Source organism: Dysidea avara, chromosome 4 (genome assembly GCF_963678975.1).
Source record: "Dysidea avara chromosome 4, odDysAvar1.4, whole genome shotgun sequence".
Classification (NCBI taxonomy): domain Eukaryota; kingdom Metazoa; phylum Porifera; class Demospongiae; order Dictyoceratida; family Dysideidae; genus Dysidea; species Dysidea avara.
Genome location: NC_089275.1, coordinates 12624036 through 12651501, shown reverse-complemented (window position 1 = coordinate 12651501; position 27466 = coordinate 12624036). Strand labels below are relative to the sequence as shown.

Below are 27466 nucleotides of genomic sequence, written 5' to 3'. Positions count from 1 at the left end.
GTTTTGTATGTGTGGATCTTTCTCACTCAGCCTGCTCAGCAACCATGTAGCTAAGCCAAGTTTTAAGTTTGTCAACACTCCAACATTTTTCTCTTGATTAATGCCTTTTCTTGAGAAGATGGGAAGGGATTGTTAATGACTGATGTTTCAATATTTTGGTACTTGCTTCTGGGTTTCTAGTACAGCAAACATGTACTTAAACCAGAATGATTGAAACATGTTGCCATGAAATTCATTTCTATAAAGTATATACTTCTGTCATCTACATATAAATACAACAATGTTATACTGCAGAAAGAAGAATGCTGCCAACTAATAGATGCAGCTAGGACAGGTGATATCACTATAGTGGGGAGACTAGTAAACATCAGATGCATTGATGTGAACACTGCTACCACTGTGGTTAGTATACTGGCATTGTTTCATCCACACAATTTAGGCCATAAAAATAATGCATAGATCAGTCCTTACCAAGACCAATTTATATGCAGCACAATTTTTCATGAAACATAATTTTCAAAAATTCTAAAATACTTTCCTCAACTATTTGCAGTTGTATACCATTATTTACTCTTGATGTAAAGTATGTATTATGCTAGCATGACTAGCATGGTTGGGTTGTGCTACAGTATGCATATTTAATACATACAGATTTCTGTAATAACACTCCATATAATTACAATAGAAATTTCTGATCATTGCTGAGAACAAAACTTTCTGAAAGTAACATATATAGTGTTGCTATACCTTGGTGAGTGACAGTGGCATGTCAATATTCAAGAATATTTGTAATTGTGAATGACTTGTTGCTAATCTTTCTCTAGATAAGCCTGACTGCTCTGCATTTAGCCGCCAGGAATTGGCAAGTTCACGTAATAGAAGCATTGATCAGATTAGGAGCAGATGTGAATGCGCTTGATAAAGTTAGTTAGTACATACATATGTCTAATAGTGTATGGTTCAGTTGGTTATTGAAAAAGTGTGTTATTGTCTTATGAGATATCGTAGGTCAGAGGCTAGCAACCCTGAGGGTGAGGGAATTAAGGGGGCTGAATGTATAATTAAGGGGGCTGAATGTTGATATATATATGGTCTTAATTGTAACTACTCTAATAGGGTAGTCAGTTATTAGTAGAAGGTTCATTGCATAAATTTACCCTTAAAATTGGTTTCAACAAGCATTAAAATATTCTGTGAGGCATGTCTTAGACCTCTCCAGAGACAGCATGTGGTTACCTCTGGATCAAAATTGTGTAAGAAAATGTCATGCTATCCGTATAAAAATTACTCTGTGTGTGTACATGCTTAGCTTTCTTGTATTGTAATGATACATTTATAATGTGCAGTCACACAAAACCTAATGTACAATCAAATACAGCAGAAAATCAACCTACTGTACTACAGTACGTTGCGACCACAACTTCTCTGCATCAACATTATCACAACTGGAAGTAAATTACAATAATTACGCATGCATGCAAATTCCATAATTTACTTTAGATCATTAATAGTTTTTTTACATGCAATACTCATACAAAAATTTCTTACACAGTTTTTTTTGCACAACTACGTAGCTAGCTATATGTAGAAAGTTCCCGAGCATTAACTGTGTGGCTTACTTCCTTCAGCTGTACCTAACAGTTACATATAATACACAATAGCCATCAAAACTGTAGCTAAATCTTTCTCTACTACTGTAGCTTCCAGTTTTGCAAAATATCAAAACACATAAAATAATTTTCATTCATCTTAACATAGTTTGTACATGAAACCAAAGTGAAATTATGGTACAAGAAATCACTGTATGTGTCAATGCATCACAGTTTTTTTGTGTGTGTTTGTGTGTGTGTTTGCTCCTGTGTTTTTGATTGTAAATACGTAGTTATGCGTTTGTAGCTATTTATGCCTCTGGCAGAAAAGAGCCAGAGGGAAGAACAGCTATTGCCAACTGTCTAGAGTTTAAAATTAAGTCAAATCAAATGAATGTGCTTTAAACAGTGATGTAGCTTGCTTACGTACACCAATATAATACCATGTTGCATGTACCTGACAACTCATAAGTTTATTAGGGCTGGGAGATTATATTGTTTGTGGTTTTAATCATGATTAATTGTCTTTGAACATCATAATTTTGAGGTGTATTATAAATAATCGTGATGTTGTGACATCACATGCAATAGTAAATTCAAATTTGTGGCACATATTGTCATGGAAGAACACACTCCAAAAAACAAGCCTACACTTCTGAGACGGTTCATTGTGTCTTGCTATGCAGTAGTTAAAAGCTTACCTGTTAGAAACCATTGAATTTCTAAGGATACTATTATTCATTATATTAAACTGTAACTCCCTATGGCTTCATCTTGTATTGTTATAATACAAAGTTGTTATAATACAAAGTTGTTGTGCATACACAATGCATGCTACTGATGCATGTACGTTATAACATTGTGATAGCTACAGTATCATACTTGTGAGAAATAATGTTGTATCCTATAATCGTGAAAGTAGCAAAATGTCACAATTGCTTTTCCCTAAGGTCAACATGTGAATTAGTCAGATACAACCTTGAAATTTGATCGCATTTTATCCCGAACTCTCCTGTACCGCTATTACTTGTAATTTTGTGGGGATAGGTTAAAATATGAGTAGTTATGATCAACATACATACTTGGAAAAACTGTATAAGACCCCTTCAATCACAGTTATCTCATTGTGTTCATCATGACCTAAGGCATTCAGTTTTTGGCCTACATGTATATATCCACCCACAAGAAAGCTATCCTAGAAATGGTGACAATAAGGTTTTGTTTTACCACAACATAGAAAGACACACATAACTCACGATTGCTTCATTGTGCAAAAATGCAACAATGATATTCTCAAGAGGCAAATAATAGTGATGCATTAAATGTTTCAATTCGAGTCTTCTTTTGTTGTTTACTGAAATGTGTGTAAATTGTTTTTGTAGTACACCCTTTTTACCCAATGTATTTCAATGACATTTATCTCAAAAACAAAATTATGCTCACATTATTGTTATTATTTTTAGTACTATATTAAAGGGACTTCCACAGTAGGGAGTCAGAAACATGATAGCAGATACTAAAACTCTGAATGCAGAAAATATCCCAGCACGTGACTTGATCCACAGAGAGCTTGCAGTATAGGCAAGTGTCTATGGAGTTCTGGGATCCAGGATTTTTTCTGCATTCAACCAGTGCTTAAACCTTTTCATGTTTCATTAGGGTATTGATTATCGATGTGTTTCTTTAGGACCCCCTAATTAAATACATTTTAATTAATTTAATTAATTATGCTAGAATATTGGTTATTGTCTTGGAAAATTAGCAACTGAAAATATGTGAATGATTAATTCATTGTTTCATTGTGGTTGTTAAATAATCACTGGATTTATTCATGAAATGTAGTTCAAGAGGACGGCATTACATCATGCTGCTAAGAAAGGCCAACTTGAGGTGGTAGAAACTCTGATCAGGTTAGGAACAGATTATAATGCAGTAAATAAGGTGAGCTATAGTCTTATGGAGTGAAATTAGCTGGTCCAGGATCAAATACTTTATGGTAAATATATATATAGATCATGATCAGTTTCACAAATGTTATAGTTATAATCAATAAGTGCGCGCATGCTTTGAACTAGCAAGTTTATTAAGTAGGTCAACATAGTCTTTTAAATGGATTTTTGTTTTGCTGAGCACATTCATGATCACTTATCAATGAAACCTCAACCCTCAGGGATCACTTGTCTTGCATGGCATGGCCAGACCAATTTCATGACAGGCACTTATCAAGTTATTAAGCAACCACTGTAATCTAGTCTGGGGATATTACAACACTGCTTTTGTTCTTATAGATGAACTGCTATGTATTAGAGAGAAGTTGGTTATCTCACTGATTGCATTAGTACTAGTAATAGCATGGGTAGCAGTGAAATTTGGGATAAATATCACGAGTGTTGTATTGGAAATGGGGATAAATTTCACGAGGCGAAGCCGAGTGAAATTTACCATTTCCAATACAACAAGAGTGGTATTTATCCCAAATTTCACTGCTACCCATGCTATTCCCAGTTAATACCATACTCGCTACATATGCGCATGCCGTGCATTAGCGTTGCTATGTACGCAAATTGTCACTATGTACTAAACATGTGTCAACACTAATTGTTAACATAAATTCTAGCCAATGAAATTGCAATTACAACTTTTTCACTGCTACCAGTGAAATACGGGATAAATTTCACTGCTACTATTGAGACTTTTGTATGGGCAGTGAAACAGGTATGGTATTAGACAGCTAATTGAATAAACAATAAGCAAATGATTGCTGCACACAAATGTGATCATTTCTGTCGTATGAAGAAAATGCTGTAGCACACCAATGGTGAGGCTACATGTACCAAATCTACATGTTTTGCATTAATTCCTCACCTTCCAGAACATCCAGTTAACAGCCAAATTTCCTGCCATTTTAATTAGCTGTTGTGATCCTGAACGTATCGGTTAAAATGCAAAGAAATTTACAGCACAGGTAATTATCCAATACTATGAAGTGTAGATTGCCATTGGGCTTGAAAACAGCAGCCGGAAAAAGTGAACCATTCAACTTTAGCTTATTTTGACAACAAAATTGATAATGCAGCTTAGAGCTTGAGTTTGCAGTAATGAATCAAACCTGACTAGTTCCAGTCACAAGCATGAATATCATAAAGAACAAAATCATTTTCAAAATACTACCCATGCCTTAATTGTCTAGCACCCTGCACTAGAACAACTGCAGTATTCCAATCTAGTACCTTAAACCATATTTCAACCCAGCCGAGACAGTATTGTAAATTAATTAAGCACCTGACACATAATTGGCCTTGTGAGACTAAGGGATCGTGTAGTGCTTCATTTCCCATATATTTCAAATTAAAAAATTAAAATAATTTACAAAAACATTCAAATATTTTGTAAAGAATAATCATTTTAGCATTCTGATTAACTCTGATATCCAGGTGTATGACTTTATGGTACAAGTGTTTCTTTTCTTATATAGGAAAACAGGACACCACTTGATCATGACTTAGCACTACAGGATGGTCATAGTGATGTTGTGCAATTCTTATAGAATAAAGCCATAGCAAGTACTACAGAGGTGATACACCTATGCACAGCAGCTCTATGTTATGTCCATGATGTTGCTATGTATGTGTGTGTGTATCGCAGTCCACATAAACATTGAGCTGAGCCCTCAAAAGCAGTACTGCTTGACCCACTAAAAATATTTCAAACTCTTTTCATTCAAATATCTGACACTTTATTTGTGACCAATCAAAATGCTCACTATACATTTCCAAGCTACAAAAGGATCCTTTCCAAAACTTCCAATCTGCACATTTTGACTCTTCGTCGTTACTAATCATCTAGTTAGATGAAGTGCTGTTTCTCTTGAAAAAAAAACTTTTCTTCTTTAACTGTTTTCTCAGGGCTCAGCTCAACATGTACGTATATACTATAGTAGGTGGTATCTTCTACATAGAAGCTGACTTAGTAGCTTTGTTTTAATGATAGATAATTAGTGTGTGCATCTAAACTTGTCTAGAGATTATTCAGTTATTTGTGATAAAACTGTTTGTGTTTTATAACTTTTTTAGAAGTTTGAATCTACAGACTATATACTTTGGTGCAGTATTGCTGTCTACTATATTCCATCAACCTTTGTAGTTATACTATGAAAATGTCAAGAAGTTATGTAACCATTTGGAATATGAACATGTCAAGCAGTTGTACATTTGTATGTAGCACAGTTTATTTTGTTCGTGCTTCAGGATTGTACCTCGATGCTTTAAATACAATATTTTTACTATTACTTTATTGACTACAATAGGCTAATTTTAACTACAAACAATAACTTTTTACATGGATGTAAATGAAGTGCATTTAGATTCTCAGTTGCACTGATGAAAGGTCTACAACTTAACACTGCAACAGTGCATGTATGACCAAAAAACGTTTAATTTTTTGTTCTGCTTTAATGCTATTATCAGTATATACGTATGCCTATTTAAAATGATCACTACAATATGTGATCCGGTCTGCAAAAGGGGTCAGATAGCCTTTCCAAATTTTTAAGTTTCACTAATCATAACTCCTCATGTTTTCAACTTATCACCTTCATATTAAACCAAGCCATAGTGCTATGTTAAGGGTATAAGGGGACTACATTTCAAATTGATACCACATTCACAAGTCAGGTTACAGGTAGACAAGTACATGCAATTGAAAAGGCTATAAACCCCTTTTCACAGACTGGTTCACATATGATCAACACACACCTAGGAAGTTCTTATATAGTAGGGTCAAAAACTGTGGTTTCGTGACCAACCTCTGGCTAACAAAGTTTGATCGTTTAATATTGTACTTTAGGGTATTTTAAACAAAATGAGCTCCCACGCCGCTTTTTAAAGTCCGGGGAAAGTTCAGTAAAACCAAAAGTCTAAAATGGCTACTAGCTGACATGTGCAAAAATAAAATAATGATAAAAATTCAAATAAAGGTTCTTTTTAGACTAATGTGGGGTCAAGGAATCCATTTACTTTTGTGATTGGATGTTCTTATAACCAAGAAATTTAAGTTTGGTAGCTACCAGAACGAACAACTAGCTAGCTGTTTACAGTGATTAAGCCTTGTTCTTTCAGCTCCACAGTCAGTAGTACCTTTCTTGACAGTGCACAACCTCCTTGACAGAGTTAGCTAACTAAAACTAGCTGACTGTCAATTCTTTGCAATGAGAAGCAATTAATGACTGATACCAAAAATTGTCAACAACATTGGTCGAATTCAAGCTGCTCAGGTAAATAGAAAGCAACTCTCTCAAAAGCATAAGGAATATACTCCAGCACGTATGCACAGAGATGGGCAAGCTGTAAAAGATCTAACATCATGCTTCAACGTTGCTTTCCATTTGATCCAGCATCACCTGCTCTAAGACCCTTACAATTAGCTATTCCAGCTACTCCTGAGCTCATTTTAGACTTCAAGAAGGCCACGCAAGATGGGGAGAAAAAAAAAGTCTCTGAAAAGACACTAAAAATACAACAAGGAAAAATGGATATCAGGACACTAGCATCTGTGTTGATGTCAGTGGTCTACTGTCTCTACCTGAGCTCATGAAACATCATATATCTGAAGAATACCTAACACCATTTAATCCCAATGGTACTTTCAGAAAGACTCAAAAGAGCAAACTTCTGCAGAAGTTAGCATTACAGCCTCTTGATGTCAACTCCTACACAGCATTAGTGGACATGATGTAGTGCCTAGCATCACTTATGGGTCAAGAGTGATGGGCCTCCATACACTTGGGATGACTACACCAACAAAATAGGGTCTGTGATCCTGGCACTGCATGTCAGTGTTACCACCATCATCTGCATCAATGATCCCCGTGACTATGCTTAGTCCACCAAAGATGATGAGCGTGAATTGCGCATTCAGGGTCAAGGTCCCATACCCAATGTGTATATGAAGCCAGCTGATCTGTTTCCCATGGCCTACAAATTCAAGACAATTCTCTACACTGCTGGCAATAAGAAATGCCTCCAGGCTCTAATCAAAACTCATCAGCTCTCAGAACTGTCTAAGTATATCAGTCAGGAACTAGTCTACTCAGTGGGTGAGGACTGTGTGAGTCTGTCAACTGGTGACACCAAAGAAAGCCTGTGCTTTAGTAAGGATGAGGCTGACACAATTATGCTATCTGCTTATGCAGCTCTAAGATCGATATCACCTGGCTATAGCAATCTCATAGTAATTGATGCAGAAGACACAGATGTGTACATTCAGGCTGTAGCCATTTCACATTACATTCCAGGTATTATAATACCTCTAAGAAGCAGGTTTTTTTTTTTTTTTGCAGAAGCATATGTATTGATGATTTTGCCAAATCTTCATACCTTTTCATGCCTTGACTGGCTGTAAGCCAACAGCTGTTTTTCTGGGCACAGCAAGATATCCCTCTATGAGAAACTGTCAAAAAGTACTGAGGCCCGTAGCCTCATCTCAAAGTGTAGAGAAGGCCTTCTGCTGAGTGATGATTCTTGAATGACCTAAAGTCCTTTGTTATCTGCTACATGTATGGAGACACACTAAATTCCTCTCTGAATCTAGCCCGTGCAACCAAGTGGAAAGACTAAAGAAAAACATCTTCAATGCGTTTGCTTCCTGATGATGACAATCTTGAGCAGCATATCAAATGTTCCAACTTTTTAGCCTATGTTCAGTACCACCATGACCTGAGAAGACATCCCTCTCCTAAAGGTCATGGTTGGGAATTGGTGAATGGCTGTTGCAGATCAGTGGCCACACAAACCTGCCCTTCCAATTTCACTTTCAGTCCCATCAGTGTAACAGGATGACTATGACTCTGCCAATTCAAAGCTGAATCTGAAGCTGCATCTGAATCTGATTTTGATACTGAACCTGAATCATCAAATGAGTTGGAGTCATTGGATGAACATTGAATTAGACTTAACACGCTATTTATATGCATTACATCTTATTGAGCAAAATTGTTGAAATTTTACATTAACAGAACATCCAATCACAAAAATAACATCAGAAATGGATTCCTTGATCCCAAATTAGTCTAAAAAGAACCTTTATTTGACTTTTACGTATATCATTATTTTACTTTTGCACATGTCAGCTAGTAGCCATTTTGGATTTTTGGCTCTACCGAACTTTCCCCGGACTTTAAAAAGCGGTGTGGGAGTTCATTTTGTTTAAAATACCCTAAAATACAATATTAAACCATCAAACTTTGTTAGCCAAAGGTTGGTCACGAAACCACTATTTTTGACCCTACTAATAGCACATCTAGTAAATAGCATAATACTTGTGCTCTATTCTTGTTACAATATTGGCAAATTTTGAAGCAGTAACAATCCTACATTGACTACAAATTAACAATAATTGGCTCTTTCAGATCATGCACTAATGATTATTCCTTTGGGTTCGCTATAACAATTGCAAATTTCAGCGAGTGAAAAATCCACAAGTATATATAGCAATACAAACATGTTATTACAATTTGTTCAGGGATTTTCCCACATATATATGCACAGTGACTCTTGTTTTACTATAATGATAATTATCACTTTGATCCCTACTAAAATTAGTTTGAGTAGCAATAATATCATATATAAAGCACTTGTTTGTTTACTTGTTTCATAGTAACATAATTCATTACTGCAACCTATTGCACACCACATCAAAAGGAAAAATGGAACCAAACACCTTATAAATGATGTGCTCAGGTTTAGAATAGTATTGGCTACTATATAATTGAGTCGGCGTGGAGCATTGACTTGTGTAGGTCAGAGGTGAATCTGTAGTGGCTGTTGAGTGGTAGTGGTGGTTATTTTATTTGAGTGGTGGTTGGTGCCAACTACTGAAGGCAAATCCCTGCCTTATATGCATGACTGAACGTGCTCCCTGATTATCAATAATTGAAATGCAAAGTGACCATTCCACTTTGTTTTCAACAATGACATATCAACACCAATGTGGTAACACCTGCAGTGGGTCCAGTGGTCCATAATGTGGTAACACCTGCAGTGGATCCAGTGGTCCACTGCAAGTGCAAAGGTTTGCAGTAGTTTCGTGTTTGTATATCGGTTGACTAACTGCTATGAAAGTTTATTTAATTAAACTAGCCCATGGGACCATCCCATGAATCATGGATGGTCCCATGGGCCCATTTAAACTTATCTGTAGTGTAATTTGTGACTGCATGGATCTTGGAAAAACAATCCAAATCGCACATTAGAAGTTTCGAGATAAACCAAAGTAATTTGCCAAAGATAGCAAGCACGCTATGAAATTACACAAAAGATGCATCAATAAATTACCTTTCAGCAGTGGCGGAGGAAGTAGTTGATATGAGGGGGGCTGACCAGAGTATAGAATCTCTAGTAGCAGGGGCCCCCAAAAGCTGTAACCATGTTACCTTTCACAATGTCTCAAAGTTCACCAAAATTAATTTATAGCAATTTTATAGGTACAATTTGAAGCATTGGTCCTTCACAAGACCGGAAACCACTATTTGAGCTCTACACACACCACCCAGAAAAGATGTCTGTTGAAACTAGCCTCAAGTAGTTTGAGTAGTAGTAAGGGTCAAGACTATTAGCACAATGGTGTAACTATCCACTGGAGGTGTTAGTTTGATTTTGCCTGATGTGTGATTTGGATTGGTTTTGTAAAATCTGGTCACATTTATGTAATCTATGTTGTTGTCACAACTAAATATAAAAGAATTGGTAATCGATTGCTGATGTGAAATGAAGATGTGTAGGAGTAGGGTTGCTGTGTGCTTAGGAGCAACCAGGGGCGGAGAACAGTACTCAAAAGTGGGGGGGAAAGTCATGTGGAGTGGCTGTAAGTTACAAAGTGTTTTCAAATCATTTACTTTACCTTAGTGAGCAAAGCTGCTGAAGCATACCAACATACAAAGCTTGCCAATACTAGGGGGATCTGGGGGCATGCCCCCACAGGAAAAGTTTGAAATTTGAATGCTTTGAGATTGAATCTGAGAGTATTTTCAGTGGTACATGCACTATACTCCTATAATATTATAACAATGACCATCATTAAGGTACTGTAGATACAGTAGTAAATGAAAGGCATTTCAGGCAGACTCATGCTCTTAATTACATATCAATTAATGGAGACAGATTGAATTAATTGCATAGCAGAACCAACTCATATGATTCCACTGAATGTTCTATTAGAGTAGTTAGGTGACTGCTCTATTAGAGTACATCGATCTCGTGCACTCAATAATTTATTAAGATGGTCTTGTTGGAAAGGTTACATATGCTCTGGTGTGTACTTTCTAGAGGTCACCACTATAACAAGGTGGTCCTATTAAAGAAGTGACTATCCCCAGGAGAATTTACCTACACTTATAGGGGGCTGTACATTTAGTGAGTGAGTAATGCACAAGTTGTGTAGTATGTGTGACAGTTGTGTGTGAGTATGCTGCATATATGTGTGGACACATACATATAATCATGCTGATTTCTTCTTAGGATGACTTTTTGCATTGTTATGGTGATCCGAATGTGATGGGGAAGGTTGGGACAGACACTGAAGACAACAAGTGTAGTTGTTGGTAATTACAAGCTTCTCTTCTGGAAGTGAGTGAACAGCTAGTATGTCTTTTTAATTTATGTAGCTACCAGTATTGTTGTAAACATTTTTCCAAATTTGTCAACCATTCAACAAACCTACAGTAGGACCTCAGCATAAGTGACCATTCTATTAGAGTATAATATCAACTGTTGTATATTTTGGTAAATGTTCTAATAACTATGTAACAGAACTATGTGTATTAAATGAATGGGCTTTATTTATCACAACAGTTGTGCGTTTGAGGCTAAATTGGCACACATGTGTTGGGATAATGGAGGTCCAACTGTACAAGCTCCTGATGACACAGTGGGACCTTATCCCATTCACCAGTTATCCAGTATTCCATTTATCAAATATTTGGTCTAATTTGAAGATTATTACAGTAAATTGTATGTAGTTGTTCTTTCATCCATTCCATGCACACATTATTTCAGAATTAAGTGCATTTATCCAAACACAAGTTGGTCAAGTAACCCATTCACATTATTAAGAATATCGGGTTTGCTATACTGCATCCTTGTATGTAGTAAAGGCTTTAACAAAAATCTTGGTACCTGCTCTCATTGCTGTATTCCGACGGACTGTACTGGGACATTAAATCGGTACTGTTCTACTGAAACAGTTACAACAGACCAACTGCACTAGAGGCACTTTTGAAACTTACTCTAGTGTCTAGTTTAATAACTATAATATGGATCTTCCATTAGGGTGCTAGTATGTGCAATGCAAGTTGTAATCTCACAACATACATGCATAAGTTACATGTGTACAAATATAATGTACAGTTACTACTAGTCTCAAAACACTGACACAACACGTCAGAATAATATGCAATACCAAATATCAGGACTTCTTGTAAAATTATTTATTACATAATAATTATACGTAGACCTAATTATGTACATAACAGCTCTGACTGGCAGAAAGAAGAAGTAATAAACTGTCTTGTATATCACTATAACCTGGTACCTATGTATAGAGGGATAATAATGCAATAACTATCTGAACAGTAGAATCAAATGTTCTATTGGAACTAGAGTAGTTGAAATTAGCCTTTATGAATTGTTCACTCTTATATGCTTTATTTATATCGACATTTCTTGCAATTTAACTGGCACACAGGTATTGAGATAACGGAAATAAGTAGTATGAATGTACAAACACACAGGGGAGTGAAGATCTAGGATTTTGCTAGCATATGGTAGAAGCTTAAGTGTCTGCACAGTGTGCACACTCTGTAAAATGCAAAGCATGAGCATTCTATAGAGGGTGGTCTGGAAGCCAGCATGATTCCTGAGAAATTTTGAAAAAAATAGCATTCTGTGATTGAATTTGGAGACAGTTTTGACTGAAACTTTATCTGTATAGTAGACATTTAATCCTCAGGATGATAAATGTCCACTAGTATATTTGCAGGTGTATATAGGCACCTCCCTTTTTCATTGCTTTTTATTTCTATAATATCTTATATGATCCCTATTCAAACTTAAAATTCCTACTGTAATTTCAACATTTTGTAGTTACTGGTATATCCGGTAATCTCACACATACCACATCAAAAGTTGACAGACATATTTTGTGCGTAAACAATGACTCATCCCAACTATCATTACTAGCTACTGAAAAGTGAAGTGGTCATTACGCTTTGTTTTCAGCTATGTATGTTCAGCCTGTTACACAATGACTCAGTGATATAGCAGTACAGGACAAGGGTGGCTTCAGGACTTTTAGTGAGAAATGTGTTGTATGCACACTTAAACCTGGGGCATGCTCCCCAAAGAAATTTTGTATTCTGAGATTGAATCTGGTAACAGTTTTCACCAAAAAATCTTTAGGCTGACATTTTAAATTTATAGCTTGCTTTTGGTGGTTCAGTATCAGGAGCAGGCCAGAGAGTAGAGATTGAGGTGGGGCAATTTGAAGGACATGCGTGTATTCCATTCTGAGGGGGGGAGGAATTGCAGATTTTGAGGTATAGGTAAACTACAAGTGTTTTTGAGAAACATGAAATATGACTGTTCTATTAGAGTATTTTGGTCTAAGTCTTTGATAATTTTGCAAATCAATGGAAAGTTTTCATTGCCTAAATATACTTGACTAGTTTCTCAGTGAAACCCCTTGGATCCGCCCCTGCAAGAAATGCCCCTGCAATGAATTCAGTTAGCAATTATGATGGAAATGTGTATTCACATGATAGTCAGCTGCAGCACAAGGAAACCTTTATGTGCTACAGTGAATTGACAACTTGTGCTCTTAGTGAAAAGGATACACAAAGGAGTAATTCCGTGATACATTCATTGTAAGTACTATGGTATGCCAAAAGTGAGTGACATCTAATAGTGAAAAAATCAAGCTTGTAGCCTTAGCCGTTATGAGTTATGTTTGTCTGAAGTATTCAGTAGTTAGTCGGTAGAAATTCCACTAAATAATACAATTTAGTAGCAACCTACATAGAGCATTTTGAGTAGCACTGAAGACACTTTGGGCTTGAGATTATACCTATCAAATATACTACCAAGGTGTCAGCCGTAAAGGTTGTGAAGTTAGTTTTTAATTATCAACAATTTTTTTTGCAAAAAAAGTGCACATGTAACTTCCATTACAGCACTATTGTACTGTATGGTGTAACATATAACGCACAGTAGTAATACATGGTACACAGTAACTCATGCACATTTAGATAAAGAATATCATGGACAATATGTGTTAACATAGAGCAGTACTTATTGTGTAGAACTAGTGCTAGCAGATGGCTCAAACATTAATCCAATGCAAAAAAATGACAATAATTTGAGTCACTACACCAGTACAAGCACATATCTGTTTATGTAGCACTACAGGTAGAATTTTCTAGACCTACTAAAGCTCATGATAGTCTTTTAAACCTTAAATTACACAGTCTATGCACCCAAATGTTAAAGTTAATTGTCTGACCAGATTGCATTTCTCTATACACTCCTTCTCACTCATGGGCAAACATTCCAGTCATTTTCTTAGACATGTCAATTTTACCAGTTAGGCACTGGATGATGAAGACTGGAAGCTGAGCCTGTATGAGGTGTTTACCATGAGCAAAGCAAAAACCTTTAACTAAAGCCTAGAAGAGTTTGAAAAATCCACCCACTAGTCCTTTATAGTCATCATATCACTCAGCATCTCATTAGATGGGTAATAGTTCAGTTTGATAGTGTTATCGAGCACTGTGTCACAAACAATGTGCTTGGTCTTGCTGTGGTACTGTGGTGATTCTGCTATGCACATGCCTGCTTGATTGTCATTATGAATATCTTTAAGCACTCCAGTAAAGCCATACAAGAAGCCAAAAAGTGCACTGCACATGTGACAGCTTTTATGTGGGAGATGTGGTAGACACAGTATAAACAAAGTTTTTGCTCACTTCTAGCAGTCGATACTGCACCCATTGATACCGGCCTAGTATTAGTAAATGATGTCAGTAGTTTATATATTACATTATAACAGTGATACTCACTAAGGAACTGATATTAGCCACTGATCAGTGTAGCGTGTATCGGTTTAAAGCTCCATTCTACGTATACCCTGGTGAGTCTTGTGAACATATTTACAACAACAACCCTGAAAGCCATGAGAGGTCAGAATATTACTGGATTACTGATGGACCCAGCAAACTTTTCTGTGGGATGACTTAAGTTATACTGGATCATCCTGTTTGAACATCTTCAACAATAATCCTGAAACTCTCAGAATACTATCATATTAATGACACACAATGGAGATATTGCAATATGACAGAAACTGCAATTACTGCTGGCTTTATCACAACATGTACTGGTGTGAGTGGAGGATGGAGAAGAATAATCAACATTGAAGTCAGTGCAGGGAATGAATTTCCCAGTGGATGGCGTCAAGCCAGTTATTCTGGTGTTAGTTTCTGTCTTGTGGTCAGTGACGACATTCATACTTGCACTTCTGCCCACTTCTCCACTAATGGAACAAGTTATCACCTGTAGAGCAAGAGGATATCAATAGGGAATGGGAGAAGGATTCTATGCACATCATACTGAAGGTCAAACAATTAATGGCTGGTATGCTGATGGACTATTAATCACTTATAGCAGTCCTCGTCACCACATCTGGACTTATGCAGTTGGCTTGTATGATAATCAAACATACACATACAATTGTCCATGTGTTGCTGGTGGAGGAACAGCCCCACCCTCTTTTGTGGGTACTAACTATTACTGTGAATCAGTAAACATCAACACTCAAACCTAGCACTTCAACCTATTTCTTTAATGACACTTTGTGGGACAGATCTGATTGCTACAGTAGTACTAACTGTTGCTACCCAACTGTGGTTCTACCAACATTTGAGCAAGGAAAGTAGCTACAAGTGATATAGAAGCCAGAATATGCAGACAATGGTATTTTTCTGCTGGATGCCCTTTGATTGATCAATTGGAGCCCTATACATTTGGCAAATTACTATGGTACATTAATTAGTGTATATAATCAGTAACATTTTATTCCTGTACTTAACATACAATTGTATGTTTCAGTTCTTACCATCATATAACCTGTAGGTATATACCATGTAGATCTCAGAAGATAGACTAGTCCCTATATATAGTGTTAATTCTTTGATCCAGCACTTGAGTTTAATGTATGTACGTACTACAATATTATTAATATTCAATTGATTATGATTATCAGAGGCTGATACAAAGGGGGTGGCTATATAGCCACCCACCATGCTTCGCCTTGCAGCCACTCAGACATGCGCTATTAAATGATTCTATATTTCATTATTATGTTAATTTATTTGCATATTTTCAGTCAATATGAATTAATTAAATTCCTGCATTTCATATGCCAATTGGATTCCATCTATCACGTTACAGTAGCAGTATGCATTAGTGAATTTAGCTACGATATAGTGGGCAGTAATAGCTACCACCAGGCAGAGGAATTCTTAAAGGAAAATATGGGGTCTGCTTCTCTGACGTCTGAGTCAATTTTGCTTTTATAATTGCTAGCAAGTCACCCTAGAACTGTGGCAAAATGCGACTGCATCAAATGAAAGTTGGCTATTTTAATAGTAAGTATAGTGAAAAACATACAGAGAATATTATAATAGTTATAACCTTTAACCATTATAAGGAGTGACAAATTTAGGGCTGTACAATGTACAAAATGTATTAAAGATGTCTGTATCACAGGTACATATATTTATTGTCTGTATCACAGGTACATTTATTTGAGATACACGTTTATACTTTACAATATTAAAGCAGGGTGCTGCTGTAAATCCTTGCGTGAATCTTAAACTACTTGTGATGGTTGGGCAAAAGTTTGTGATGGTTGGGCAAGAAACTGTAATGTTTGGGCAAATGCCCGCCCATGCCCACCCTTGGCTACATCCCTGAGTATGAGGCATATAGCTATGTACCAAGAAATTTTGAACACAGCAAGTGTGCATCGTGTACAGAGAGAAACTGTGACATTAAAATACTTACAAATCCCATTCCATTTCAAACAATTTCACCCAATCCAAAATACAACTACAAGATATAAAATTAATATGCAAAGGAAAGTATCAAATTTATCATGTGTAAGGTAGTGGAGATCATAGGCAGAGGAAATGAGGTGTGCCAATTTTACTAGCTTCATTAAAAAATTGAGATACTCTAATAATAACTGAGCAGTCATTCGAAAACAGTCATGTTTTATAAAATTGTAAGTAGCCACTCAATTGACTTGTAACAATTCCAGAGCTTCTGATATTCTTGGAGGCAAGCTCAGGAGCGTACGCAGGAATTTTGAAAAGGGTTTCCACTATAGCTATATGACATATTAGAGTAGTTCATATTGCCTGACTGCATTATTAGAGTATCTCAATCTTTTCACCAAAATCAGAAGCTATAAGACATTAAAACTTCAGTTTCCAGAATCTGGAATTTATTATGGAACAGGGCACATTGTAAACCTTTATCTTAGTTAAATAATAGTTTCTCACATGATAGCAACACTTATAGCTTATGATTTTGGATGTGTCCTGTTCCATAATAGATTTTAGATTCTGGAATCTATTATGGAACAGGACACATTGTAAACTTTTATCTTAGTTAAATAATAGTTGAAATTTTAATTTCTTAATTGTAAGAAATTAAAACTTCATGTTTCCAGAATCTGGAATCTATTATAGAACAGTCAACAGGGCACATTGTAAACTTTTATCATAGTTTCTCACATGACAGCAACACTTATAGCTTATGATTTTGAATTTTACATACTACTTGAAATATTTTAATGTTTCGAGTAGTGTATACCTTTACCCTTTCAATGTACAGACCTACTAAATATAGTACACCTTAAATTAGTAAAATTACACCCAAAAATTTAATTGTCTGACCAGAGTGATAACTCCTTCTCACCCATGAGCAGACATTCCAGTTATTTTTTAGACATGTCAACTTCTTTTGTTTTTATCTTTACCAGTTAGGCACTGGAGACAGAGCTTGCACAAGGTGTTTATCACAGGCCAAAGAACCTAAGCAAAACCTTTAATTAAAGTGAAATAGAGCAAATTCCTAGAAGGGTTTGAAAAAATCCAACCACTTGTCCTTTGATAGTCATATCAGCCAGCATTTCATTTGATGGACAATAGTTCAGTTTGATAGTGTTATCAAGCACTTTCTCACACAAATACTGAGACTTAATGAATATACTTTGTCTTGCTGCGGTTCTGGTATGCATGTGCCTGCTTCATAGTCTTTATGAATACGTATCTTTAAACACTCCATGCATGCAAGCAGTACAAGAAGCCAAAAAGTGCACTGCAAACGTGACAGCTTTAGTATGGGAGATGTGGTACACAGAGTATAAACAATTTTTGCTCACTTCTGCACTCACTACTGCACTTATTGATACTAATGTCAGTAGTTTATTACATTATAATAGTGATACTCACTAAGGAACTGGTGATGGCTACTGATCAATGTATTGTGTATTGGTTTAAAGCTCCATTCTACCCTGGTGAGTCTTGTGAACGTATTTACAACAACAACCCTGAAAGCCATGAGAGGTCAAGATCAGGATTATTGATGGACCAAGCAAAGTTTTCTGTGGGATGACTTATACTGGAGTATCTTGTTTGAACTTCTTCAACAATAATCATGAAACTCTCGACAAGTCAGGATACTATTGTATTAATGACACACAATGGAAATATTGCAACATGACAGAAACTGCAATTGCTGCTGGCTTTATCACAACATGTGCTGGTGTGGGTGGAGGATGGAGAAGAATAATCAATGTTGATATCAGTGCAGGGGATGACTGTCCCAGTGGATGGTATCAAGCCAGTAATTCTTCTGTTGTGTGGTCAGTGACAACATTCATACTTGCACGTCTGCCAACTTCTTCACTAATGGAACAAGTTACCAGAGGGTGTGTAGTAGAGCAAGAGGATATCAGAAGGGAATAGGGGAAGGATTCTATGCACATCATGCTGTCATGATGCCGAAAGCCAAACAATTGATGGTTGGTATGTTGATGGACTATTAATCACTTATGGAAGTCTTATCACCACATCTGGGCTTATGCAGTTGGCTTGTATGATAATCATACATACACATACAATTGTCCATGTGCTGCTGGTAGAGGAACAGCCCCACCCTCCTTTATGGGTACTAAATATTACTGTGAATCAGTAAACATCAACACTCAAGCCTATAGCACTTCAGCCTATTTCTTTAATGAAACTTTGTGGGATGGATCTAATTGCTACAGTAGTACTAACTGTTGCTACCCAACCCAGGGCCGCCCAGAGAAATTAAGGGGCCCAGGGCAAAGAGTTAAAGTGGGGCCCTTGACCCAAGTTGTAAGGTGAAGACCAAAAAAAAAAAAAAAAAAAAAAGGTCACAACCTGCTGGCAATGACAATAACTACCCATCACCAACCATATCTCCTTATCTATAAGCTTGCTACACTGCTCCTCTGAAGAATACTGTGACTGCTCTATTAGAGTATATCGATATTTTAAACAGGTATTCAGGGGGCCCTTCCTGGGGCCCCTTTCAGGCTGGGGCCCGGGGAAAAATGCCCCAGTTGCCCCCCCCCCTGTGGGCGGCCCTGACCCAACCAATAATTGAACAAGAGAAGTAGCTACAAGTGATATAGAAGCCAGAATATGCAGACAATGGTATTTTCTGTTGGATCCCCTTTGATTGATCAACTGGAGCTCTACATTCAGTAAAATACTACATTTATTAGTGTAATCAGTAACATTTTATTCCTGTACTTAACATACACTTGTATGTTTCAGTTCTTACAATCATATAACCTGTAGGTATGTACCATGTAGACCTCAGAAGCTAGGCTAGTCCCTATATATATATATAATTATAGTGTTAATTGTGTGATCCAGCACTTGAGTTTAATGTATCTATCAGGGGCGGATACAGGGGAGGTCAAAGGGGGCTCTTGACCCCCCCTCCAAAAATTTTTAGTATACCAAGATCGAAACACTCTAATAGAGCATTCACTCTAATAAAGCAGTCAGAGTATTAGAACAGTGTGTAGTGAGCTATTTAAGGATTTTTATGTACTTTATTAGCTATAAATGCGTGGTTGGTGAGGTGGGCAGCTATTGTCAGCTGGCTGTGACCTTTTTTTTTTTGTCTCACCCTATCAAACCAGAGACAATGTAGTGCCTCAGTTCATTTTTGACCCCCTTTCCATAAGTCTGGATCCGCCCCTGGTATCTATGTACTACAATATTATTAATATTCAATTGATTATGATTACCAGAGGCTGATACAAAGGGGGTGGCTATATAGCCACCCACCATGCTTCGCCTTGCAGCCACTCAGACATGCACTATTAAATGATTCTATATTTCGTTATTATATTAATTTATTTACATACAGTATTTTCAGTCAATATGAATTAAATTCCTGCATTGCATATATACGGTAATTGGATTCCAATTCTACCCATCTATCACCTTACAGTAGTAGTATGCATTAATGAATTTAACTATGATATGATGGGCAGTATTAGTTACCACCAGGCAGAGGAGTTCTTAAAGGAAAATATGGGGTCTGCTTCTCTGAGGGCTGAGTCAATTTTACTTTTATAATTGCTAGCAAGTCACCCTAGAACAGCGGCAAAATGCAACTGCATCAAATTAAAGTTGGCTATTTTATAGTAAGTATAGTGAAAAACATACAGGGAATATTATAATAGCTATAACCTTTAACCTTTAACCATTATAATTAAGGAGTGACAAATTTAGGGCTGTACGAGGTACAAAATGTATTAAAGACGTCTGTATCACAGGTACGTATATTTACAATAGCTACATTCTGGCTTTGACCATCAATGATGATATATAGCACTATAGTGACAGGGACAAAGCAGTAGTAGCTGGATGGTGTTGCAAACATGATAGTTGAGGAAGTATAGGGCAGTGGAGGTATAGTATGCAAATAGGTAATACTGTATTGGTGGACATCTGACTATGTATTATAATACAGTACTTAATACCGCATTGCTATACACGGATATAGTTAGTTAATGACAGTACGTCATAATAGGATTGGTATCGTGACCAAATATATGTACACATTAATATACACATGCACCATATAGAGCCATATTATAGCCAGGCTCAAACAAATGCAGGGCCCTAAATTAAGGACAGGGGCGCTACCTAAAATTTATGTGAGGTCATGCATAAGCTTGAAGACTACAGTGTCTTAATGTTGTAGAACAAGGCTTACCCGTGGCTTGTCAGAAGGATGTCAACAACAGCTGCTACGAGGAGCAAGAATTGCAAGATATTTCAGTTTTATCACAAGTGGATTAATTCATATACATGGTACAATGTAGTCCTCTGATTAACAATGTGCCACTTTATAATATTATGAGTCGTTTGATATATCATTATGTGCACTGGAACAAAACATATCTCAGAATAGTATTAACAACAGTGCATTCATTATTGCAAGTATGAGGCATATAGCTATGTGCCAAGAAATTTTGAACACAGCAAGTGTGTATCGTGTACAGACAGAAACTTTGCCATTAAAATACTTTAAATCCCATTCCATTTCAACCAATTTCACTCAATACAAAATACAACTAAAGATATAAAATTAATATGCAAAGGAAAGTATCAAATTTATCATGTGTAAGGTAGTGGTGATCATAGGCAGAGGAAATGAGGTATGCCAATTTTACTTCATTAAAAAAATTGAGTAATAATCACTGGTCAGTCATTCTAAAACAGTCATATTTTATATAATTGTAAGTAGCCACTCAACTGACTTGTAACAATATAGACTATTCCAGAGCTTCTAATATTCTTGGAGGCAAGCTAGCCCTCAGATCCTACAGAAAAGACTTCCAGAAAACCATCATTTCCAAAGTTCCCTCCGGGAGGGAACTTTGGCAATGATGGTTTTCTGGGTAGGTTCTTTTAGAAGAAAAGTCGACCTTTTTTGAGGCCTTTTTTATATGGATTATATTGTGGTGTGTCACCCAGCATGCAAAGCATGCTGAAACTAGGGGGGTCTGGGGGCATGCCCTACCAGGAAATATTTTGAAAATAGACACTAAAATGTTGAATTTAGTGGCATTCCAGTCAATAAAAATAACAATTTTAGGTAAGCTCAAGACCAGCTATTTGGATGACATCTGGGAAATATCTCTACTGCTACTGTAATTATACCATCTGTGTCTATAATGTCATAGTAAATAAGAATGGGAAAGATTGAGCACTCTGTTGGATCGTGCATTGAAGCATGGATGCTATTTATGGGCTCTGCATGGGAGGGGCTTGCCCACCAAAAATTTTATATTCTAGTTTAGACAACAAATATGGTTTTGTAAATAAATTAAGTAGTTACATACAGATTTTTAAAAAAAATGTAATTGTGACTTCTATTAGAGTGATTGTTTTATTAGAGTGATTGCTCTATTAGGGTGATTGACTGCTCTATTAAAGTATCTCGATCTTGCATTACATTACAAGCACTGAATGAGCTAGCTACCCGGAGCACTTAATTTAGCTTCTTATTAGTGGTGTTTATTAAACTGAAACTAATGGACTTTTGCTACTGAAAATTTGGACTTGTATACTAAGATTGTGGACCTTTTTGCTAAAATTGTGGACCTTTTTACTGAAATTGTGGACCTTTTTCCCAAGAGGGCAGTTCTTCCGAACCCCCCTGGCTATGGGCCTGCTCCCCTACTCGTAGGCCTGAATCACATACAGCCAAGCTGTGAAAAAGAATGTTCCCCCACCCTAAAAAAGCCATGGTGAAAAAGATGTGAAATCCAAGGTGGCAGCCAAGAAATGGCTGTGATGATTTTTGCCTACTTTTCCAAAGTTTCATCACTCATAACGTTTTGTAACATTATGCTATGGCACTGCAATTTTCAGCTCTTAGTAAGACATTAATTAGCATCATGATGCAAGTTACAGAATGGAAATATGTACTTTTCCAGTACTGTGATAAGACCTGTAGAGTGATGGGGTGTAGTTTGTACCCACATGCCTTGTTTTTGCAGGCCCGGTCACATTTGGTGTTGAATTTTAGGAGAAGGCAACACACAAATTCACTTGAATTATTAAAATTTTTGCCATTGAGCAACTATCACAGCTAATTCTTGGCCACTACGTTTTGATCACCCTCAGGTTTTTTTGGGGGGAGGGGGTGGAGAAGCCCTGGGGAAGGAAACTATATACATGTGACTGGATTTGTGAAAAGTTACGCTTTCACACACAAAATTTGACCCAATTTTTGAACTTTGAAGCTTTGTGACTTTTTATCATGGCATATAGATAATTGGCTGAAATTTTCTATATAAGTGTGGCTATAGCTACAGTATCTGAATGCATTCCCTTTTCCAAGTGGAATAACTTTATGCTGCAAACACCTTTGACCTTTGGCACCCCACTTACCAAATATTGCCATATTCATTCATGAAAACAATATGAGCCATCAAAGTTCAACTAAATTTCTTTACTGAATTTGTTGCAGACTAGGTGTATCTTCTTTTTCACACACTTCATGAAAACCTTTGATATCTGGCTTACTAGTAAGGCGTATTTATATACTAGTACTAAGTCATTCACTGAGCTTTGCATATAATTATGGTAAACTGCTTGGTCTGCGTATACACTATGTTATAGCACAACATCTATAATATTTTCTCTAAAATTCTAGAGAGTGTTATTACAGCATCCCTGAAAATAACAAGCACCTTAAGAGGTGTTATAGTCACACCAGTGTATCTGTAATGAGCTTGTGAATGAAATCTCACATTTTGCAACTTACATAAAATCTAGAAAGACGAAGTAAGTGTAATCCTGTTGAGTTACTATACTGTATTCATTTATTAAGAGTTTACAGCACAAGTGCTGAAGGTCTGTAGGACTCCTAGTCCCACAGCCTGTTTAAAGTTGCTACATGTCACAGGTCAATTGTGTTTCCTAAATAACTATCAATAATGTAAATGAAGTAATCAAAATGACTCCACCCCCAATTAAAACATCAGAAAATTAAAATGAATGCCTTAATTGTGTGTCACTATAACACAATTAAGGCATAGCAACAACCTTGTGTTACACTTCTTGTAACACTTTAGCTCTCCTATGCAACACCATGCAAGTGCCATCACAACACCTTCACAGCAACTATAGGGTGCTGAACATTAGTATGGACATTGGCCGGTAAAGTGTTATGATTACTACCAAAGTTAACAGTGTTGACAGTGCTCTCCAAGAATAATAATTATTGTTATACTAAAATGTGTTAGTGTGAAGTGCATGATTTTTATAGAAAACATATGATGCAAACCTCCTTATTCAGAATGTCTCAAAGAAGCCTCAGCAAAGATGTGGCACTTTTAATTTACTTCCTCCTTGTTTTCTAACAATCTTCAATGCTAAGCCACCTGACTGGCTTACTGATCAATGACACAACTTCAAAATTATTGTTGCCAACTTGGCATGTGATTCTGTGGTGTACCATAAAGAATTTATCAGCTTAGTGATAAGTGTCCTATATACACATTGTTAGACAGTAAACAAGAGATAGAGGTGTGGCTATGGTTAGTGTCATACCAAAATAATGTCCAGCAAATAGGGTAGGTAAAAACAGGGGACAGGGGACCCACAGAAATCCAACTCTTTTTGGAATTTTATACACTTCACAGTATTCTATACTTGTACTAGGTACCTCTGCAAGTAATCTTACATGGCCAATCCACCCTCGCGGTGTCTCGCACAATGTTTACACCAATTAGAAATTACAAGCGCCTCTGAAAAAGTGTCTGAAGCAGACTGCATTAATTATAGGTCACTCGCTATTTCTCTAGAATATTTGTTTACACAATGTTTCAAACTTTAGTAGTTAGGCGACATAATCATAGATAGTATATACTACGTACTATCTATGACATAATAGACTAGCAAGCTCATTGTGCAGCAGGCGAGCAATTACTAGCTAGCTAAGCTAATTAAGCAAGTTCCAGCAGCTCTTCATACATCATGGTGCATTTGCACAATGTTCCTAAACTACTCTAGTAGAGCTAGACAGCATAATAGACTAGTATGCCTACTGTGCAGCAGGCAGTGGCCTATAAATGTAGTCAGCTTCAGACATTTTTTCAGAGGCGCTTATAATTTCTAATTAGTGTAAACATCGTGTGAGACTCCGCGAGGGGGGGGAAAGTGGGTTGGCCATGCAAGACTACTTGCAAAGGTACCTAGTAAAAGTATAGAATACTGTGAAGTGTATAAAATTCCATGCAGAGTTAGATTTCCGTGGGTCCCGGGTCCACTTTTTACCTAGCTACCCCAGCAAATCAAATATTATAATATTTGAACAAAAGATATCCTTTATGATGTACGTGTTGCTTCCCACAGGAAGAATGGTTCTAGCCAGACACTTAAAAGGCAGACATACTGACTAGTTAATTGGTGGAAAGTGCATGTAAACTTCCTCATTCAGAATGTTTCAAGGAAGCCTCATGGAGCTTTTAATTTACTTCCTCCTTGTTTTCTAACAATCTTCAATGCTAAGCCACCTGACTGGCTTACTGATCAATGACACAACTTCAATATTATTGTTGCCAATTTGGCATGTGATTCTGTGGTGTACCATAAAGAATTTATCAGCTTAGTGATAAGTGTCCTATATACACATTGTTAGACAGTAAACAAGAGATAGAGGTGTGGCTATGGTTAGTGTCATACCAAAATAATGTCCAGCAAATAACATTATAATATTTGAACAAAAGATATCCTTTATGATTTGTTGCTTCCCACAGGAAGAATGGTTCTAAGCTGGAGTCCAGACACTCAAAAAACAAACAATCATGCAGTAGAAGACACACTGACTAGCTAATTGGTGGAAAGGGCATGCAGCTGCTGCAGCTGCTATAGCATATAAGTTGCCAATATATAAAATAGTATATGTGATTGGGCCTGTGAAAATAGAGAATGTGGGCACAAACTACACCCTGTCACACTACAGATCATATCTCAGTATTGGAATAGAATATTCGCATTCTGTAACCTATATACTAAATGCTTACTAAGAGATGAAAATTGCATTGCCATAGCATAATGGTAGAAAAAAGTTATGAGTGATGAAAGTTTGAAAAAGTAGGCAAAAATCGTGTGCCCACATGCCCAATTTTCACAGGCCCAGTCACATATGTGTAGATAACTGCACGTCTGTTGCTGCCACAGCAGCAGCAGCAGCAGCAGCAGCAGCAGCAGCAGCAGCAGCAGCAGCAGCAGCAGCAGCAGCAGCAGCAGCAGCAGCAGCAGCAGCAGTAGAGGAAGGAGCTATAAAAACATTGACTGGTTTGCACAATCCTATTAAAATAATATCATCATTGGTGGATGCCTGTGGTATTGTACATGTTGTGGTTGCTTTCACTTTCAACCAATGTGGTAGCAAACAATAACAAATACAGAACTACAATATTATGCAGTCCTATAAGATTATTGTTAATAGTAATTGTGTACATGCACATACAGCAGCTTCATACAAAAATAAACACTGTTATTAAATACATGCAATATAAAGGGCCTACGTATATTCCAAATTATAATCAGCAAGACAAGACAATGTTATTTTACTGAACATTTATTGAAGGTACTACAAGTTTCTAACTGTTCCCATAAATTTCCACTATAATGTAATTGAAGCTGTATTGCTCACTAGTACCTTCCCTGTACACCTCCAAATACAAGCCTTTTGTTAAGTAGGGGTAGTAGTTAAAATAAGTTGGTGATATTACTCCACTATCTACTGAATGGTAGCAAGAGCCCCAGCGCTCAGAAGGATTAATAATCATCGTAAACTGTTCAGGTAATGGCTCTGAAAGGTGGCTAGCACCATTATGTATTTTTCTGGAGCCTAAAGAGGATCCCATCACACCTTCTACTCCTTGACAACGAACACTGTCATCTCGCATTTCAAACCCTATTCCATACCGTCCATCTTGACCATGACTAAGTAGGAATTTAGGATCACTATCAGCTGAATTTCTGATGGTATTATCCAAACCCACAGTTATTTTCACAGTGATGTCAGCAAGAGTGCTGCGGAAAATATTTCCTGGTATGAGTGGTAGCTTAAAGAGTCGGCCATAGGAAGTACTTCCACTACTGAAGGTAAGTGCTGTCCTGGTTACTGAATATGACTCAGAGAATTCTGCTTTAGAGCGGAGAGAATATGGGGTGTACACTCGATAAAAAGGGAGCAAAGCATTTTTTGTCTCCACAGAAACAGTCTTGATTACCTACAAAATGGAACAGACATACCAGTAACACTGCATTAGCATATACTGATGTATGGCTACTCACCATGCAATCAACTGTAAGGAAGAGGCACAACAGTATCCCTGTCACAGCTAACATGACTGCTAAGCTATATATCTAGCTAGTTATGATCACAACAACAAACAGAACACTGCAAGACTAATAGAAGTACATGCAGATGGTAGCTTATTATATTTGTACTAGCTGGCCACTCCTCTTGCCATATTTAGATCGCTCATAATAACTATTGGTGTCATTGTGGTCTGTGTACATATTATAATGATATGCACATGTTTATTTAGTCATTGAAATACATACAAATAGTATTGTCCACAAGAAAGGAATGCAATTACAAGGTACTTTGCATAATCTCTAACCAAATGCCACTAATCATATTATAATCCAGAGTATCATATGTACCTCTATGGTACAGTTT

General features: G+C 36.8%; 3 long non-coding RNA genes across 3 annotated transcripts; 2 read left to right on the top strand and 1 right to left on the bottom strand.

Annotated features, from left to right (window-relative positions):
• The first annotated feature begins 688 nt into the window (after window positions 1–688).
• On the top strand, window positions 689–3500 carry LOC136252188 (uncharacterized). Its single transcript, XR_010699400.1, has 3 exons — window positions 689–751; window positions 825–923; window positions 3432–3500. It is a non-coding gene; the product is annotated as an uncharacterized lncRNA (long non-coding RNA).
• An 819-nt stretch (window positions 3501–4319) lies between these two features.
• On the top strand, window positions 4320–5792 carry LOC136252187 (uncharacterized). The gene is made up of 4 exons (XR_010699399.1): window positions 4320–4407; window positions 4462–4554; window positions 5065–5163; window positions 5663–5792. It is a non-coding gene; the product is annotated as an uncharacterized lncRNA (long non-coding RNA).
• Window positions 5793–26155: 20363 nt separating this feature from the next.
• Window positions 26156–27254, bottom strand: LOC136253101 (uncharacterized). Its single transcript, XR_010699954.1, has 2 exons — window positions 27076–27254; window positions 26156–27011 (listed from the first exon to the last, which is right to left on the bottom strand). It is a non-coding gene; the product is annotated as an uncharacterized lncRNA (long non-coding RNA).
• Between the last annotated feature and the right edge of the window lie 212 nt (window positions 27255–27466).